Source organism: Balaenoptera ricei, chromosome 1 (genome assembly GCF_028023285.1).
Source record: "Balaenoptera ricei isolate mBalRic1 chromosome 1, mBalRic1.hap2, whole genome shotgun sequence".
Lineage (NCBI taxonomy): Eukaryota > Metazoa > Chordata > Mammalia > Artiodactyla > Balaenopteridae > Balaenoptera > Balaenoptera ricei.
Window position 1 is genome coordinate 117,635,579 of NC_082639.1, and position 20,623 is coordinate 117,656,201.

Genomic DNA, 20,623 nt, shown 5'->3' on the forward strand with positions numbered 1-20,623 from the left:
CCATTTGCATGGAATATCTTTTTCCATCCCCTCACTTTCAGTCTGTATGTGTCCCTAGGTCTGAAGTGGGTCTCTTGTAGACAGCATATATATGGGTCTTGTTTTTGTACCCATTCATCAAGCCTGTGTCTTTTGGTTGGAGCATTTAATCCATTCATGTTTAAGGTAATTATCAATATGTATGTTCCTATGACCATTTTCTTAATTGCTTTGGGTTTGTTTTTTAGGTCCTTTTCTTCTCTTGTGTTTCCCACTTAGAGAAGTTCCTTTAGCATTTGTTGTAGAGCTGTTTGGGTGGTGGTGAATTCTCTTAGCTTTTGCTTGTCTGTAAATCTTTTGATTTCTCCATCGAATCTGAATGAGATCCTTGCCAGGTAGAGTAATCTTGGTTGTAGGTTCTTCCCTTTCATCACTTTAAGTATATCGTGCCACTGCCTTCTGGCTTGTAGAGCTTCTGCTGAGAAATCAGCTGTTAACCTTATGGGAGTTCCCTTGTATGTTATTTGTCGTTTTTCCCTTGCTGCTTTCAATAATTTTTCTTTGTCTTTAATTTCTGCCCATTTGATTACCGTGTGTCTCGGCGTGTATCTCCTTGGGTTTATCCTGTATGGGACTCTCTGCACTTCCTGCACTTGGGTGGCTCTTTCCTTTCCCATGTTAGGGAAGTTTTTGACTATAATCTCTTCAAGTATTTTCTCTTGTCCTTTCTCTCTCTTCTCTTTGTGGGATCCCTATAATGCGAATGCTGTTGTGTTTAGTGTTGTTGCAGAGGTCTCTTAGGCTGTCTTCATTTCTTTTCATTGTTTTTTCTTTATTCTGTTCTGCAGCAGTGAATTCCAGCATTCTGTCTTCCAGGTCACTTATCCATTCTTCTGCCTCAGTTATTCTGCTATTGATTCCTTCTAGTTTAGTTTTCATTTCAGTTATTGTATTGTTCATCTCTGTTTGTTTGTTCCTTAAATCCTCTATGTCTTTGTTAAACATTTCTTGTATCTTCTCGATCTTTGCCTCCATTTTTTTCCCAAGGTACTGGATCATCTTCACTATCGTTATTCTGAATTCTTTTTCTGGAAGGTTGCCTATCTGCACCTCATTTAGTTGTTTTTCTGGGGTTTTATCTTGTTCCTTCATCTGGTACCTAGCCCTCTGCCTTTTCATCTTGTCTATCTTTCTGTGAATGTGGTTTTTGTTCCACAGGCTGCAAGATTGTAGTTCTTGCTTCTGCTGTCTGCCTTCTGGTGGATGAGGCTATCTAAGAGACTTGTGCAATTTTCCTGTTGGGAGGGACTGGTGGTGGGTAGAACTGACTGTTGCTCTGGTGGGCAGAGCTCAGTAAATCTTCAATCCACCTTACTGCTGATGAGTGGGTTTGGGTTCCCTCCCTGTTGGTTGTTTGGCCTGAGGCAACCCAACACTGGAGCCTACCAAGGTTCTTTGGTGCGGCTAATGGCGGACTCTGGGAGGTCTCACTCCAAGGAGTACTTCCAAGAACTTCTGCTGCCAGTGTCCTTGGCCTCATGGTGAGACACAGCCATCCCCCGCCTCTGCAGGAGACCCTCCAACACTAACAGGTAGGTCTGGCTCAGTCTCCTATGGGGTCACTGCTCCTTCCCCTGTGTCCAATGTGCACACTACTTTTTGTGTGCCTTCCAAACGTGGAGTCTTTGTTTCCCCCAGTCCTCTCAAAGTCCTGCAATCAAATACCGCTAGCCTTCAAAGTCTGATTCTCTAGGAATTCCTCCTCCCATTGCCAGACCCCCAGGTTAGGAAGCGTGACGTGGGGCTCAGAGCCTTCACTCCAGTGGGTGGACTTCTGTGGTATAAGTGTTCTCCAGTTTGTGAGTCACCCATCCCGCAGTTAGGGAATTTGATTTTATTGTGATTGCGCCCCTCCTACCATCTCATTGTGGCTTCTCCTTTGTCTTTGGATGTGGGGTATCTTTTTTGGTGAGTTCCAGTGTTTTCCTGTTGATGATTGTTCAGCAGTTAGTTGTGATTCTGGTGCTCTTGCAAGAGGGAGTGAGAGCACATCCTTCTACTCTGCCATCTTGAACCAATCTCCCTGTTGCCCAGTGTTTTGCTGAAACATTTGAGGTCTTAGCCAGCAGAGAATAGCAAAACCTATTTACAACACCCTAGGATGAGGGGCTCTACTTTTGCTGGCTGGCCTCTTGCTGGTTCCAGTAGGTGGCAGTACAACTCTGCAGGTGTCTGAGTAAGCTCCAGCTTGGACCTCGGTCTCCAGTGAAACTAAAAGAACTGGAGACCCAGCACACTATCCTGAGGTAGGAGGTAAGCTTAATATTTAAGAAACAAGCAGAAGAAAAGGATCCTGAAGAGGAAAATGAGAAGGATCCACCTGATAGACAGGAGTCTAAGAGAAAGCAATGTCTCAAAAAACAAAACAAAGAAACAAGGAAAAGATTTTCAAAACTATATCCAGATTAGCAAAAAGTATGTCCAATGCATTTAGTAATTGTGTGGTCACTGGTAACGTTGATCTTGGTGAGCATTATTTTTGTGGAGGTAAATGCCAGATTCTCCTTTGCTCTTCTCCTTCTTCCTTCTATTTATTGGATATTTCTTGAGCTACATCTGAGGATGTAGAAATAAAAGTTACATTCTTGTCTGCTCTTAAGCAACTCTCAGTCTCATGGAGGAACGAGCTAGAGAAGCAAAGCATTAAAATGTGGTTGTGAAACTATGCGGTCACTTAGAATGACTGCATAACATAACTCTGTGTTATCAGAGGAGGCTGCTGGGAGAGAAGTTAATAGGTGTGGTTCCTTTGAAGAACAGGGGAAGTATGTTACATAATGAGGCTGAACAAGGGTAATATCTAAGAAGCCAGAGAACTTAGCTAGTTCAAGAAACTGAGGATATTTTAATGTGGTTGAAAGAAAAGGAAAGAAAACCTGGTCCATAGTGCTAAGGTTTTAGTGTCCAAGATTAGGAGTTTGGATTTTATCCTGTAGCCTTTCAAGGAGATGTAAAGAAAGGATCTGGGGCAGAGGAATGTTATACTTCAATTCACAGGTTAGAAACAAAACTGATGAAGAGGAGAATGAGACTAGAAACAAGGAGATATTCCAAGGCTATTGGAAGAATCCAGCTAAGCAATAATGAAGGCCTTAGTTGAAGTGGGGCAGGGAGGGGGGGTGGATAAACGGAACAAGTCAGATTCAGCAAAACTTGATACCTGGTTTTATATGCGAGTTGAAGGAGAGGGAAAAGGAAGAGTCTGGTTGCTGACTTGGGTGATCAAACCCAAGATAAGAGAAGGGACAAGTTGGGACATGAGAGATGATAAGTTCAGTTTGGGATACGTTAAGATTAAGATGTCTATGACAGAGTTGAATATATGGATGTGGGACTAAAAAGAGTCACCTGAGCTACATACCCGTTACATGTATAAGTAGCACACAAATTGTGGTTGAAGTCATACCATGTGCTAGAAGGATCTTTCTTGGAAAGAAAATGTAAAGTGAAAAGGGGGTTGAGGAGGAGCATCCCCTGTGGCTTAGTCCATGCCAACCTCTATGTCAAAAATACCATTATCTATATGGCTTAAACAACACACTTTTTTTTGCTCACAGTTCAGGAGGCTGAGAAATCCAAGATAAGGGAACCAACAGACTCAGTGTCTAGTGAGAGTCCACTTACTGGTTCATAGATGGGCATCTTCACACTGTGTTCTTACATGGTAGAAAAGAGGAGGGAGCTCTCTGAGGTCTCTTTTTAAAAAGTATTAATCTAGGACAGGGCCAAGAGAGTGGAGTTGGAAGACCCTGAGCTCATGGGCATAACAAAATTATAACTATTTACAGAGCAACTATTGATGAGAAAAACTGGAAGACTAGCAGAAAAGATCTCCTACAACTAACGATATAAAGAAGGAGCGACAAGGAGACAGGTAGAAGAGTGAAGACACGGTATAGTCAAGACCCATAACCCAAGGTGGGAGGACTATAATAATTGTAGAGGTTCTTCCCAAAGAGCAAGGGGTCTGAGCCCCACATTGGGCTCCCCTGCCTGGGGTCCTGCACCAGAAATATGAACCCCCAGGATGTTTGACTTTGAAAGCCAATGGGGCTTACTTTCAGGGGTGTGAGAGGGTTATGGGAAGTAGACATTTCAGTCTTAAAAGGTGACACAAAATTCCCTGTACTGAGGGACCCATGAAAGAGGCAGTAATTTGAAAGGAGCCTGGATCAGACCCACCTGCTGATCTTGGGGAGCCTCATGGAGAAGCAGGAGGCAACTGCAGCTCACCCTGGGGACATAGACACTGGAGGCAGCCATTTTGAGGAACTCGTTCTACCATGTGGGAACTGGTGCTGGCAAGCACCATTTTGGAATCCTCCCTCTAGCTTATTAGTGCAGGGACCTGGCCCAGCCCACCAGTCTTTCAGCACCAGTACTGGGATGCCTCAAGCCAAGCAGCAAGCTGGTCGAGAACACAGTCCCAGCCACTAGCAGGGCTTCTGCCTTAAGGCCTCCTGAGCCCACAGCCATCCCAGGACCAGACCCTGCCCATCAGAGGGCCCAGGACCACACCTCATACACCAGTGCGCCAACACTAGCCCTGGGAACACCAGGGTCATGCAGTCAGAGGCCCTGGGACCTGACTGTGCCCACCAATGAACTAGTACTAGCCCCAGGACCATCCTCATCCACCAGTGGGTAGGCAGCAGCCCCACGACCTGCTGGCCTTGGCTCTAGCAGGCCAACCCCAGCTTCAAGACACCTTGGACCCCTCACTCAGCTGCCCTAGTATCAGCCCCACTCATCATAGGCCAACACTAGTCTTGGGACAACTTAGACCCCACAGCCATTTGTGTCAGGAACTGGCCCTGCTCACCAGTAGACTGACAATAGATTTGGAACACCTGGCCTCACAACCACCCATGCCAGACCTGGCTCTGCCTACCAGTGGGCCAGCACTAGACCCAAAACCCCCTGGGGTCCTTCAGCTAGCAGCCTCATGACTCAGACCTGACAACCAGTGGCCAGCAGCTTCCACACAAGGCAGGACCTGGCAACCAACTGGACTGGGGGCCAGCGACATCTACCAGATTGCCCACAATAGTCAGCCTGCCACAACAGAAGGACCCACACAGCCCAAATAGGGGGCAACCCTAGAGCATAGAGCTCTGGTGACCAGAGGGGAATACGCTATTGGGAGGCATAGGAGGTCTCCTCCAAAAGGTCACTTCTCCAAGCACAGGAAACATAACCAACCTACAGATACATAGAAATAAAAACAGCAAATTAAGCAAAATGAGGTAACAGAGGAATATCTTCCAAATGAAGGAATAAGATAAAACCCCAGAAGCAGAACTAAGTGAAGTGGAGATAGGCAATCTACCCTATAGAGAGTTCAAGTTAATGATCATAAAGATGTTCAAATAACTCAGAAGAAGACTGGATGAACAGAATGAGAAGTTAGAAGTTTTTAACAGTTAGAAAATATGAAGAAGACCAGAGATGAAGAATACAATCATTGAAATGAAAAATACACTAGAAGTAATCAACAGTAGATTAGATGATTCAGAGGAATGGATCAGCAAGCTGGAAGACAGAGTAAGGGAAATCAGTGTAAAGGAACAGAAAAAAAGAATAAAGAATAAAAAGAAATGAGGGCAGTTTAAGAGACCTCTGGGACAACATCAAGCATACTAACATTCACATTATAAGGGTCTCAGAAGGAGAAGTGAGAGAGCAAGGGGCAGAGAACAAGTTTCATACAAGGGATCTCCCATAAGGCTATCAGCTGACTTTTCAGCAGAAACTCTGTAGGCCAAAATGGAGTGGCCCAATATATTTAAAGTGATGAAAGGGAAAAACCACAACCAAGAACACTCTACCCAGCAAGGCTTTAAATCAGATTTGATGGAGAAATCAAAAGTGTTACAGACAAGCAAAAGCTAAAAGAGTTCACACCACACCAGCTTTACAAGAAATGTTAAAGGGACTTCTCTAAGTGAAAAAGAAAGGCCACAACTAGAAACACGAAAATTATGAAAGGAAAAATCTCATTAGTAAAGGCAAATATACAGTAAATCAGCAATGTATAAAGTTAGGAGGGAGGGTAAAAGACAAAGGTAGTAAAATCGTGTATATCTGCAGTAAGTAATTAAGGGATACACAAAACAAAAATATGTAAAATATGACATCAAGAACAGTTAGTGTGTTGGGGGGAGTGAAAATGCAGGGTTGTCAAAGGCATTTGAATTTAAGAGATCAGCAATTTAAAATAACTATATGTGTGTGTGTGTATTAACAGATAGATACAGATAGATAGTTATGTACAATGGGGGGAATATAGTCAATAACTAATATCTTTGTATGATGACATCATAACTAGACTTAACGTGGTGATCATTTTGAAATGTATAGAAATACCAAATTGCTATGTTGTGGCACAGGAACTAACACAGTGTTGTAGGTCAATTACACTTCAAAAATAAACAAACAAATCATAGAAAAAGATCGCATTTGTGGTTACCAGAGGCTGGGGTTGTGGGGAGAGGAATTGGATGAAGGTGGTCAAAAGCTACAAACTACCAGTTATAAGATAAATAAGTACTAGGAATGTAATGTTCAACATGATAAATATAATGACCACTGCTGTACCTTAAATATGAAAATTGCTAAAAGAGTAAATCCTAAGAGTTCTCATCACTAGAAAAAAAATTTTTCTATTTCTTTAATTTTGTTTCTTTATGAGATGATGGGTGTTCCCTAAACTTGTTGTAATAATCATTCATGATGTATGAAATTCAAATCATTATGGTGTACACCTTAAACTTACACAGTGCTGTATGTCAATTATATTTCAATGAAACTAGAAGGGAAAAAAGACCACTAATCCCATTCATGAGGGCTCCACCCTCCTGAGCTAATCATCTCCCAAAGGTCCCACTTTCTAATGCTATCACACTGGAGATTAAGTTTCAACAGAAGACTTAGGGTGTTGGAAAGGGAGGGGCACACAAACATCCAGTCTATAGCATCCTGGCAATACTAACATTTAAAGAATTGTAACGGAAGAGACATACACAGAGGAGATTGACAACAACTCACTAGAAAAGTAGGAAGAAAATTAAAGCGTTTTAAAGGAAGTCAATAGGAAATTAGAGAATTTGAAGAACTGGGATATTAACAATGTCAAATACTGCAGAAATGAAATACAATAATGTTACAGGGATGTGTTCATTGCAACGTATATAAACAGGCAATTTATAGAATAAGAATAAGAAAATGCTTAATAAACATGAAAAATGCACATTCATTCTAGGAATCAGAGAAATGTAAATTAAACAGCTATTGATAATATTGCCTACCAAATTGGAAAAAAATAATTGATAGATTCCAGTGATGACAAAATTAGAGGAAACCAGATACATACACTGTTTATGGAAGTATAAATTGGTGCGGACTTTTTGGAGAAAAATTTATTGTTACCTGTCAAAATTTTAACTGTTTGATACCCTTGGTACTCTGTTCTACTTGTAACAATCTGTATACACACATACTGGCACAATTGCACAAGGATAAGTGAGAAGTAAAACAATGTTCATTACACCATAATTCACAATGAAAGAAGTTGGAAATAATTTACAAATACCAATCAATAGGAGGTTGGGTGAATAAATTATGGTATAAACATACTGTGGAACAATATGAATCTGTAATACAGAATGAGACAAAACAGAAGGTATTGATCCAAAAGAAATCTATTATATATTGTTGAAGAAAAATATTGTAGACAAATACACATGAGAGACTCCTATTTTTTAATTTTTATTTTATAGAAATATAGTTAATTTACAATGTTGTCTTAATTTCTGCTGTACAGCAAGGTGATTCAGTTATATATATTCTTTTTTATATTTTTTTCCATTATGGCTTATCACAGGATATTAAATATAGTTCCCTGTGCTATACAGTAGGACCTTGTTTTTTATCCATTCTATATATAATAGTTTGCATCTGCTAATCCCAAACTCCACTCCTGTTTCATTTCTACCTCTCTGATTCTATTTCTTGTGTTCATTTTTATTACTGGCAGTTCCCAGAATTGTGTCCTTCATCCTTTCTCTTCTCACATATGGTCCCTGAATGATTTACTCTTTCCCTGTGGCTTCATCTATCCCCTGTCATGTTATTTATGATGGAATTTTTCTAATATCAAGAAGATAAAGTTGATATCAGTATAAGCAATTGGCATACCAGTCTAAACATGCATTGACTGTAGCTCATTCAGTTAAAACTTCACAAGGGTGGCATATTTTTTTGTGCATCTGAGAATGTTCCTTCTTTTCCCTTGTACTAAATGATGACTTGAAGTGGCAATAGAGTTCTTGGGTCATCATCTGCACCTTCCTCAACTCTGTAGATGTTATTCAAGTCTTTTATGACATTTTTGCAGCAGAAAGTAGAATTTTCAGGTCTGGTGGTGCTGGTGGTTCTCCCCTATCCAGCTATCTGACTGTGGAAATCACCACCATTTACTTCCTGGATGTATAGTTCCCTCACAGGAGAGTGACTCTCAAGGCAGGCGTCACTCTTCCCTCACTCTTGTCTGGTCTACACAGCTTTATCTCTCTAATAAACAAGCTCAGCCAAAGATGGTTTTCCTCGAAGTTTGAGCGGTAATCTCTAAACCCTTGGAATGTCAAGCCTGATAAGAGTGTCTTTGTTTGCCAGGGGAGCTTGCACCTGCCAGATAGTAACAACTTGATTTAGGTTAGGGGATTTGAGCCACATCAAAAATGTGATTCAACGTGGGGACTTTGGGTCATATATATCAACTCAACTTACTGAAGGGCTGAAAACTGAGATCAGCAATATTGGAGGCTGAATGATGAAACACCAACACTGACTCTGGACACCAAGACTGGAGTAAGCATCCCTGACTGACAATACTTTAGGTATATTGTCATTCATCACTGCCAGGAAGAGTTAATGCTGTTCATGACTCCATGGGAAGAGGACAATTGGAAGATCCATGTTTAAAACCCTCCTGGACTCTGCCACAAGCATCCCTTCCTTTGGCTTATTTTAATCTGTAACCTTTCCCTATAATAAATCATAACCATGAGTATAAAGATTTTGGTGAATTTTTTTTTTTAACAAATGGAGAGAGAGACCCAGAGAGGTCAGCACAGCAAAGAGCTCACACAGTGGCCAAGTGGCAGAACCAGGATTCAAACCCAAGCCCTGCGGTGTACACTAATCCCCTGGGCCAACTCTGTTCTTGTTCACAGGGGCCTGTGAGGGTAAGGTTCATTTTGCTGCTCTCCAGAACTGCCTGGAGAGCCTGGTATTTCAACCTGGTTACAAATCTCGAACCTTTCACATGTGAGGTGAATTCTAGTGAGTTATCAAAATAGAGTGTGGTTTTGGGAAGCCCCTGAACTTGTAATTAGTGTCAGAAGTGAGGGAGTTCTTAGGGACTGCCCCTAACTTCACAGTTGGCTAACCTTCACACAGAGACTTTCTGGAGGTTGAGAAAGTGTAGACTGAAGTACCAAGATCTTCTCCCCTTTTGGAGAAAACAGTGGTTTTCTACTTTTCTGTGAATGTTCTGGAAGGCATTAAATTCCATTCATTTATCACACTATTCTCTAGTCACCCTCCACTGCGCCCATTATTTGAGTAGAACAGTTTATAACTCTGATTGTGCTGTTATATTCTCAGGAGGTAAATTTCTTGCATGTTCCAGTAAACATGCCATCTCCTTTTAAGATAAAATTGACAAACCTTTATCTAGACTAAGAAAAAAAGAGAGAAGACTCAAATAAATAAAAACAGAAATGAAGGAGGAGACATTACAACTCACACCACAGAAATACAAAACATCACAAGAGACTACCATGAACTACTATATGCCAACAAACTAGATAACCCAGAAGAAATGGATCAATTCCCAGAAATGTGCAACCTGTCAAGACTGAATAAAGAAGAGATAGAAAATTTGAACAGACCAATGACAAGAAAGGAGATTGAATCAGTAATCAAAAACTTCTCAACAAAGAAAAAGCCAGGACCAGATGGTTTCCCTGGTGAATTCTACCAAACATTTAAAAAAGAATTAACACCAATCCTTCTCAAACTCTTCCAAAAAAACTGAAGAGGAGAGAACATCCCTAAACTAATTTTATTACGCTAGCATTACCCTGATACCAAAGCCAAATAAGGAACTACAGGAAAAGAAAACTACAGGCCAATATCCTTGATGAATATAGATGCAAAGATTCTCAACAAAATACTAGCACACTAAATTCAACAACATATTAAAAGGATTATACATCGTGATCAAGCAGAATTTATCCCTGGGATTTCAACACAGGCAAATAAATAAATGTGATAAGCCATATTAATAGAGTGAAAGATAAAAATCATATGATCATCTTAATAGATGCAGAAAAAGCATTTTAAAAAATTCAGCATCTTTTATAATAAAAATTCAGCAAATGGGGTGTAAAAGGAATGTACCTCAACATAGTAAAGGTCATATATGACAAAACCATAGCTAACGATATACTCAGTGGTGAAAGGTTGAAAGTTTTTCTTCTAACGTTAAGAAAGTGGGCACAAATGTGCCCACTCTCACCACTCTCATTCGACGTAGAGCTGAAAGTCCTAGCCAGAGCCGTTAAACAAGAAGAAGAAATAAAGGCATCCAATTAGAAAGCAAGAAGTAAACTTGTCTAAATAGTCATAAAGACTCCACCAAAAAACTGTTAGAACTAATAAAGGAATTTAATAAAGTTGTAGGATACAAAATCAACATACAAAAATCAACTGCATTTTTTTAACTAGCCACAAGATTTTATTGTAGGGATCAATACATATATCTTTCTGAGAAATAGTTTGAGCTATTCACTTGATGGTTATGAACACAACAGGATCTGTGTTATTGGTATATTTTTGGTTTGCTTGTCAAGGGAAAATCATGAGTCATTTTTATATATTAACAATGAACTAGCTGAAAAATAAAGAAAACAATCTTATTTGTAATAGCATCAAAAATAATAAACTATTTAGGAATAAATTTAACCAAGGACTTGAAAAATTTGTAAACTGAAAACCACAAGGCTTTGGGCTTCCCTGGTGGTGCAGTGGTTGAGAATCTGCCTGCCAATGCAGGGGACACGGGTTCGAGCCCTGATCTGGGAAGATCCCACGTGCCGCAGAGCAGCTGGGCCCGTGAACCACAATTACTGAGCCTGCACATCCGGAGCCTGTGCTCTGCAACAAGAGAGGCCACGATAGTGAGAGGCCCACGCACCGCGATGCAGAGTGGCCCCCGCTTGCCACAACTAGAGAAAGCCCTCATACAGAAATGAAGACCCAACACAGCCATAAAAATAAATAAATAAACAAATTCTTTTAAAAAAAAATCACAAGGCTTTGATGAAAGAAATTGAAGACACAGATAAATAAAAAAATGTCCTGTGTTCATGAATTGGAAGATTTAATATTGTTAAAATATTCATACTACCCAAAGCCATCTATAGATTCAGTACAAACTCTATCAAAATTCCAATGGCATTTTTCATAGAAATAGAAAAATTTATATGGAACCACAAAAGACCAAAAGTAGCCATAGCAATCCTGAGAAAGGAGAACAAGGCTGGAGGCATCACATGTTCTGATTTGAAACTTTATTTCAAAGCTATAGTAATCAAAACAGTGTGGTACTGGCATAAAGACAGACACATAGACCAGTGGAACAGAATTGAGAGTCCAGGAATAAACACACGTATATACAGTCAACTAATATTTGACAAGGGCGCCAAGAATACTCAATGGGAATAGTATAGTCTTCAATAAATGGTGCTGGGAAAACTGGTTATTTACATGCAAAAGAATGAGATTAGATCCCTATCTTATACCAGTCACAAAAACTATCAAAATGGATTAAAGATTTAAGTGTAAGACCCAAAACTGTGATACTCCTAGAAGAAAACATAGCTGAAAAACTCCTTGACACTGGTGTTGGTAATGGTTTTTTGAATATGACACCAATAGAACAAACAACAAAAGCATAAATAAACAAGTGGAGCTACCTCAAACTAAAAAGCTTCTGCACAGCAAAAGAAACAATAGAAAAGGTGACCTACTGAATTGGAGAAAGTATTTGCAAACCATCTGATAAAGGGTTAACATCCAAAATATATAAGAAACTCATGCAACCTGCACCCCAATGTTCATTGCAGCACTATTTACAATAGCCCAAATATGGAAGCAACCTAAATGATTATTGACAGGGGAAAGGATAAAGAAGATGTGGTACATATATACAATAGAATATTACTCAGCCCTAAAAAAGAATGAAATCGTTCCACTTGCAGCAACGTGGATGGACCAAAGATTGTCATACTGAATAAAGTATGAAGTAAGTAAGTCAGAGAAGAACAAATATCATATGATATCGCTTATATGTGGAATCTAAAAAAATGGTACAAACGAACTAATTTACAAAACAAATAGAGTCACAGAAGTAGAAAACAATCTTATGGTTACCGGGAGGAAAGGGGGGAGGGTTAAATTGGGAAATTGGGATTGACATATACACACCACTATATATAAAATAGATAACTAATAAGGACCTACTGTATAGCACAGGGAACTCTACTCAATACTATGTGATGACCTACATGGGAAAAGAATCTAATAAAGAGTAGATATCTGTATATGTATAACTGATTCACTTTGCTTTACAGCAGAAAGTAACACAACATTGTAAATCAACTATACTTCAATAAAATATATATATATGGAACTCATGCAACTCAATAGAAAGAAATATGATTTAAAAATGGACAGAGGACATGAATAGGCATTTTTCCCAAAGAAGACATATAAATGACCAACATGTCCATGACTTATTAGCTCCATGAACTTGGATGTCAAAATCTCTTTCCAGATTTGGGAAATTCTCAGCCATTATTTCTTTTTGTTTGTTTGTTTGTTTGTTTGTTTAGAACTTTCTTATTTTTTTTTAACATCTTTGAGTATAATTGCTTTACAATGGTGTGTTAGTTTCTGCTTTATAACAAAGTGAATCAGCTATACATATACATATATCCCCATTACTCCTCCTTCTTGTATTTCCCTCCCACCCTCCCTATCCCACCCCTCTAGGTGGACACAACACAACAGGCTGATCTCCCTGTGCTATGCGGCTGCTTCCCACTAGCTATCTATTTTATGTTTGGTAGTGTATATATGTCCATGCCACTATCTCACTTCATCCCAGCTTACCCTTCCCCCTCCCCGTGTCCTCAAGTCCATTCTGTACATCTGCGTCTTTATTCCTGTCTTGCCCCTAGGTTCTTCAGAACCTTTTTTTTTTTTTTTTTTTTTTTTAGATTCCATATATATGTGTTAGCATACAGTATTTGTTTTTCTCTTTCTGACTTCCTTCACTCTGTATGACAGACTCTAGATCCATCCACCTCACTACAAATAACTCAATTTCTTTTCTTTTTATGGCCGAGTAATATTCCATTGCATATATGTGCCACATCTTCTTTACCCATTCATCTGTTGATCGACACTTAGGTTGCTTCCATGTCCTGGCTATTGTAAATAGAGGTTCAATGAACATTGTGGTACATGACTCTTTGAATTATGGTTTTCTCAGGGTATATGCCCAGTAGTGGGATTGCTGGGTCATATGGTAGTTCTATTTTTAGTTTTTTAAGGAACTTCCATACTGTTCTCCATAGTGGCTGTATCAATTTACATTCCCACCAACAGTGCAAGAGGGTTCCCTTTTCTCCACACCCTCTCCAGCATTTATTGTTTCCAGATTTTTTGAAGATGGCCATTCTGATCTGTGTCAGGTGATACCTCATTGTAGTCTTGATCTGCATTTCTCTAATGATTAGTGATGTTCAACATTCTTTCATGTGTTTGTTGGCAATCTGTATATCTTCTTTGGAGAAATGTCTATTTAGGTCTTCTGCCCATTTTTGGATTGGGTTGTTTGCTTTTTGACATTGAGCTGCATGAGCTGCTTGTAAATTTTGGAGATTAATCCTTTGTCAGTTGCTTCATTTGCAAACATTTTCTCCCATTCTGAGGGTTGTCTTTTCATCTTGTTTATGGTTTCCTTTGCTGTGCAAAAGCTTTTAAGTTTCATTAGGTCCCATTTGTTTATTTTTGTTTTTATTTCCATTTCTCTAGGAGGTGGGTCAAAAAGGATCTTGCTCAGCCATTATTTCTTTAAGTAAGCTTTCTGCCCCTTTTTCCTCCTCTTCTCCTTCTGGGTCTCCAATCATGTGTAGATTTTTTATTTTAATGTTAGCCCATAATTCACATAGGCTTTCTTCGCTCTTTTTCATTGTTTTTTATTCTCTGAGAGAATGATTCAAAGGACCTGTCTTCTAGTTCACTAATTCTTCTATTTGGTTGAGTCTGTTGTTGAAGCTCTCTATGGACTCTTTCAGTTTAGTTACTGTATTCTGCAACATAGGATTTCTGTTTTGGGGTGTTTTTTTTTGGTTTTTTTTTTTTTTTAATGGTTTCTATTTCTTTGTTGAACTTTTCATTTTGTTCCTGCACTGTTTTCCTAATTTTATTTAGTTGTCTATATGTGTTTTCTTAGAGTTCACTGAATTTAAGAAGATTATTCTGAATTCTTTGTCAAATACTTTATAAATCTCCATTTATTTAGGGTCAGCCATTGGAGCTTTATTAGTTTCCTTTGATGGTGTCATGTTTCCTTGATTATTCATGATCCTTGTGGCCTTGAATTGGTGTCTGCACATTTGAGGAAGTAGGCACCTCTTCCAGTCTTTAAAGACTAGCTTCAGCAGGCAAAACCCTTTACCAGTCAGCCCATCCAGAGATCCAGAGATCCTGAGTGGGCTTGCTTCTTGAGTCCTTGGACTGGCAAGTATGGTGCCTGGGTCAGCAGACTGGCAGGCCTGGTGCTTGGGTTCATTTGTGCCTAGGTCCATGGGTTGGGCCTGGAGCCTGGGTTCACTTGGGTGGGTCTGATGCATAAGTCTGTGGTGGGGAGCCTGGGATCTGTGTCCAAATGGGAAGACCTGTCTTCTAGGACCACAGGGGTCAACCAAGGCTCCAGGTACCAGTGAGATGAGCCTGACATCTGGGTCTAAAGGGACCAGCCAGGTGCTGGTTTGGGCCAGGAACCTGGTTTTGTGGGAGCCAGCCTGGAGGCTGGGGACATGGGGATTGGCCTGGACCTAGGGTGATCCTGGAGCCTGAGGCCACAGCTGCTGGCCTGAAGGTTGGGTCTGAGAGAAGTCATCTGGCACTGGGGCAGACCAGGAGCCTGGGTCTGTAAGAGATTATCTAAAGTCTAGGTCTGCAGGGGCCAGCCTGGCACTGGGGCAGGCTGGCAGCTTGGGGTGTGGTAGCACGGGCCCAGCTGGAGTCTGGGTTCATAGGAGTTTAGATTCATGGGAGCTGTTTGGGAGCTGGGGCCACAGTAGTCATGAGCTAAGGGAGCTGCCTTGCTCTGGGGTGGTCCAGGAGGCTGGGTTCACTGGAGTCCACCAGGAGCCTGTTGTCACAGAAGCTGCCTGGAGCCACTGGAGTTGTTCAAATTGATGTTTCTAGGAGAGGACAGGCACTAAAAAATCCTACACCACCATCTTGCTCATTCTACTCCTGTCTCTTCTAACACTGAATTTTTCTATACACTTGCTAATCACAATACCTGTGTGTTCTTTTTGTGAGTTTTTACTAACTGTAACTGCATTCATTTGTCCAGTTTGGCTGTGGAGTCAATACTGACTACTTACATGAGATCAGAGCTGGTCACAGCTTGTCAGGGGCAAATGGTAGCAAGTTCTTCCAGTGTGCTTTCTAGTCTTAGTATCAATTTGATGTGATTTTCATCTTAATGTGCTAACACAGTCTACCTTCTTTACATCAAAATATAGTATTTTATATAAAAATCACCCTAAATTTCCACAAAATGGCTCCCAAAGTGATTTGTAAATCTGTTTATACTAATTTGCACAGCTGCTAAGTAACTGAAATATGTTGAGCTTTCTACCAAATCCCCCCCTCCTTTTTTGAAAAAGATTTACATTACAGTCAGCCTTCCATATCCATGTTTCTAGAACCCACAGATACAGAGGGTGATTGTAAAGGACTTGAGCATCCAGGGTATTTTGGTATGGAGTGGGCAGTCCCAGACTCAATCTCCCATGGATACCAAGGGACTACTGTATATGATTATAATGTCAGAATTTACAATTGGTGGCATGAGCTCTGTGAAAACAGAGACTAGACATAGCAGACATCTCCATGTTTGTCAACTTACACACACCCTCAGTCTCCCACCTACCTCTCCCATCCCTCTTACCTAAGCCTGGCACATGGCACACATATCTGTGCCAGCAGATAGCAGCAAAGAGTCAGGGAATCAGAGATGAGGTATCAGTTAGGAGTGCTGTGGCCTACCTGAAGGGGTCAGGTAGCTTTTCTGCAGTGGGGAGGGAGCTGGAACATCAGTGCAGAGGGCAGAGGGCAAGTGGAGATGCACAGCAGGCATATGGCTCACCAGCATTCCTCACGTAAAGACTGGGACTAGGGGACTTCCCTGGCGGTCCAGTGGTTAAGACTTTGCCTTCCAATGCAGGGGGTGTGGGTTCGATCCCTGGTCAGGGAGCTAAGAGTCCATATGCCTCCCGGCCAAAAAACCAAAACATAAAAACATAAGCAATATTGTAAAAAATTCAATAAAGACTTAAAAAAAAAAAAGACTGGGACTTCATCTGTTTATGCTTACAGCCCAAGGCCTGGCTCTTTATAACTGATTAGAAGCTATTTTAAATGAATTATAATTAAAATAATAGCTAATGTTTACTGAGGACTTACTAGGAGGTAATCTTGAACTATGTCAAGATTAGTAAACAAGTGTTAACCTGTGAGTCAAGTTAGAAAAATATCTCGTATACGATATGGTTGTTTGCTGGAGTCCTGTTCACTCCTTTATTTGTTCTCATAATTTGCCTTCATATTCCTTTGGATTTTCTACATCAGCAGTAATGTGATCTAAAAATATGATAATTTGTGTCTCCTTTTCTAATCCACATACATTTTTATTTTTCTTGTCTCATTGCTTTGGCCAAGACACCAGTTAATTAATAAATAGTAGCAGTAACTGGAGAAATTCTTGCCTTATTCCTGACTTTGATAGTATTGCTTCTAAAGGCTCACTACCTAAATATGATGTTTGCTGTAGTTTTCTACAAATTTTTGCAATTATGAGTGAGTGCTGAATTTTACCAAGTTTTTATTAAATCTTCTGAGATCTTACCAATTAACAAGGAGTCATTTTTAAAGATTCCACCATTATTTCAATGAGAGAAAGATAGATAGATAGATATATTAGAAAGGCTATAAAAACACATGATCAGACTACTCATTACAGAGAAGATGAAGTGGGCACACTTCTCTCTACTTTTCCAAGAACAGATAAAAACCCTGGACATTATATATAAAACAGAAACACAAGAAGACTCTAAAAGGTGGAGAGAAGAAGTGCTGGTTAGGGACCTCAAGATCCAAGGAATGACATCGTGGTTAGTTCCCTGGGTTTCCTTTTTGTCATGTATATATCTTGGGCTGTGTGTTAAACAAGTCTGTAACCCAGAAATGCCAATCCCAAGAGAACTCTTCTCTCTCTTGGCAAAGGATGAGAAAAGAGATGGCCTAGCAAGACAGAAGCCTTTAGGCAATAATCACCTTATTCTGGCCAAATGCCATTGGAAAAATGTGGGACCCCACACCATCAGCAAGGCCAAGAGGAAGGCCTAGACCTCCATCTCTCTTGGCAGTAAGGAGGAATCCCTCCTCTTCCCAACTGGGGTGACATCAGAAGAGGCTGAGTTGGAAGACTGAACTTCCATTCCCACCCTGAAGTAATGAGGCAGTACTTCCCTCTCTTGCTTGGGGTGTTATTGAGCAAGGACAAGGGAGAATTTGGATTTTCACAACCACCCAGTGGTAATAACATCACCTACCCCACCACCCCAGTGTCAAAAATCACTCATCATACCAAAAACCAGGAAAATATCAACTTGAATGAAGAAAAGGCAATCAATAGGAATCAAAACCAAGATGACAGATGTTGGAATTATCTGGCAAGGATTTTAAAGCAGCCATCATAAAAATGCTTCAACAAGTAATTATAAAACCCTGGAAATGAAAAAAGACAAAACCACTAGAAAGTCTCAACAAGAGAACAGAATATATGAAGAAGGAACAAAGGGAAGTTTTAGAAGTGAATAATGCAGTAAATGAAATTTAAAAGTCACTTGATGGGCTTAATAGCAAAACGGAGATTATAAAGGAAAGAATCAGTGTACTTGAAGATAGAAAATAGAAAATGCCCAATCTGAACAACAGAAAGAAAATAGACTGAAAAAAATTAACAGAGACTCAGAGCTCTATGGGGGCAATAATAGAAAATCTAACATTCTTGTTATCAAAGTCTCAGAATGAGAGGAGAAAAAATAAGAATGCTGGGCTAAAAAGAGAAAAAGTATTCAAAAAGTATTGAAATTTCTCCAAACTTGGCAAAAACATAAATCTACAGATTCAAGAAACTGAATGAACCCCAAAGAAACTCAAAGAAATACATACCAAGACACATAATAATCATCCAGCTGAAAACTAACAAAAAAGAAAAAATATCTTCATAACAGAGAGAAACAACATATTAACTACAGGAGAAAACAATTTAAATGACTGCTGATTTCTCATCAGAAACCAATGCAGGCAAGAGGAGTAGCATAACATTTTTCAAGTGCTGAAAGAAAAGAACTGTCAATCTAGAATTCTATACCCAGGGTCAGCAAGAACAAGCGCCTTACAAAGGGTGGTAAAAAGGGAGCCAAGAAGAAAGTTGTTGACCCATTTTCTAAGAAAGATTGGTATGATGTGAAAGCACCAGCTATGTTCAATATAAGAAATATTGGGAAAACACTAGTCATGAGAACTCAAGGAAGGAAAATCGCATCTGATGGCCTCAAGGGTCATATTTTTGAAGTGAGCTTTGCTGATCTGCAGAATGATGAAGTTGCATTTAGAAAATTCATGCTAATTACTGAGGATGTTCAGGACAAAAACTGCCTGACTAATTTCCATGGCATGGATCTTACCCAAGACAAAATGTGCTCCATGGTCAAAAAATGGCAGACCATGATTGAAGCTCACATTGATGTCAAGACTACCTATGGTTATTTGCTTCGTCTATTCTGTATGGGTTTTACTAAAAAACACAACAATCAGATTCGGAAGACCTCTTATGCCCAATACCAGAAGGTCCTCCTCCAGATCCGCAAGAAGATGATGAAAATCATGACCCAAGAGGTGCAGACAATTGACTTGAAAGAGGGTAAATAAATTCATTCCAGGCAGCATTGGGAAAGACAGAAAAGGCCTTCCAATCTATTTATCCACTCCATGATGTCTTTGTTAGAAAAGTAAAAATGCTGAAGAAACCCGAGTTTGAATTGGGAAAACTCATGGAGCTACATAGTGAAGGTAGTAGTTCTGGAAAAGCTACTGGGAATGCAGCAGGTGCTAAAGTTGAATGAACTGATGGATATGAGCCACCAGTCCAAGAATCTGTTTAAAAATCAGACTTCTAATGGTGATAAATAAAAGATCTTATTTGTGAAAAAAAATAGAATTCTATACCTAGGAAATGAAGGTGAAATCAAGACATCCTCATTGTGAAGGAAAACTAAAAGTATTTGTCACCAGCAGACCTACCCTAAAAGAATGGCTAAAGGAATATCTTGAAACAGAAAGAAAAAAGAAGGAAACTTGGAACATCAGGAATAAAGAAAGAGCAATGGAAAGAGTAAAAATATGGGTTAAATATCATGGACTATCCTTCTCCTCATTTCTTTCTTTTTATTGGCTGCACCAGGCGGCTTGCAGGATTTTAGTTCCCCCACCAGGGATTGAACCCAGGCCCTGGAAGTGAAAGTACTGAGTCCTAACCACTGGACCACCAGGGAATTCCCTATCCTTCTCCTCTTGAGTTGTCTAAGTTATATTTGACAATTGAAGCAAAAATTATAACATTACCTGATATGGTTCTCAATACGTGGAGAGGATATAGTTAAGATAAGTTATTAAGGAGTGATGGTAAAGGAATCTTGCAAGGGTAATGTTTCTACATGCTAGTTGAACTGGTAAAAAGCCAACATCAGTGAACCATAAGTTACGTATGTTTAATGTAATGCCTTGAGCAGCCATTTAAAAATCTATTCAAAGAGATACACTCAAGATACACTATAGATAAATCAAAATGGAATTATTTAAAAAATATTCAAGTAACCTACAGAATGCCCAGGAAAGTAAAACGGAGGAATAAAAAAACAGAAGAAACAAGAAGAAAACAAACAATAAAATGGCAGACTTAAGCCATAATATATCAATAACTACATTATATAAATCAATGGAACAGAATAGGTAGCCCAGAATATACCCACACAAGTATGATCAACTGCATTTTGACAGAGGTATAAAAGCAATTCAAAATAGACAACTAATGAAAACATACTGTATAGCACAGGGAACTCTACTTAATGCACTGTGGTAACCTAAA

At 39.7% G+C, this 20,623-nt stretch overlaps 1 pseudogene; it reads left to right on the forward strand.

Moving 5' to 3' along the window:
* Nucleotides 1-18,860: 18,860 nt before the first annotated feature.
* On the forward strand, nucleotides 18,861-19,640 carry LOC132352350 (small ribosomal subunit protein eS1-like; annotated as a pseudogene).
* Nucleotides 19,641-20,623: the final 983 nt, after the last annotated feature.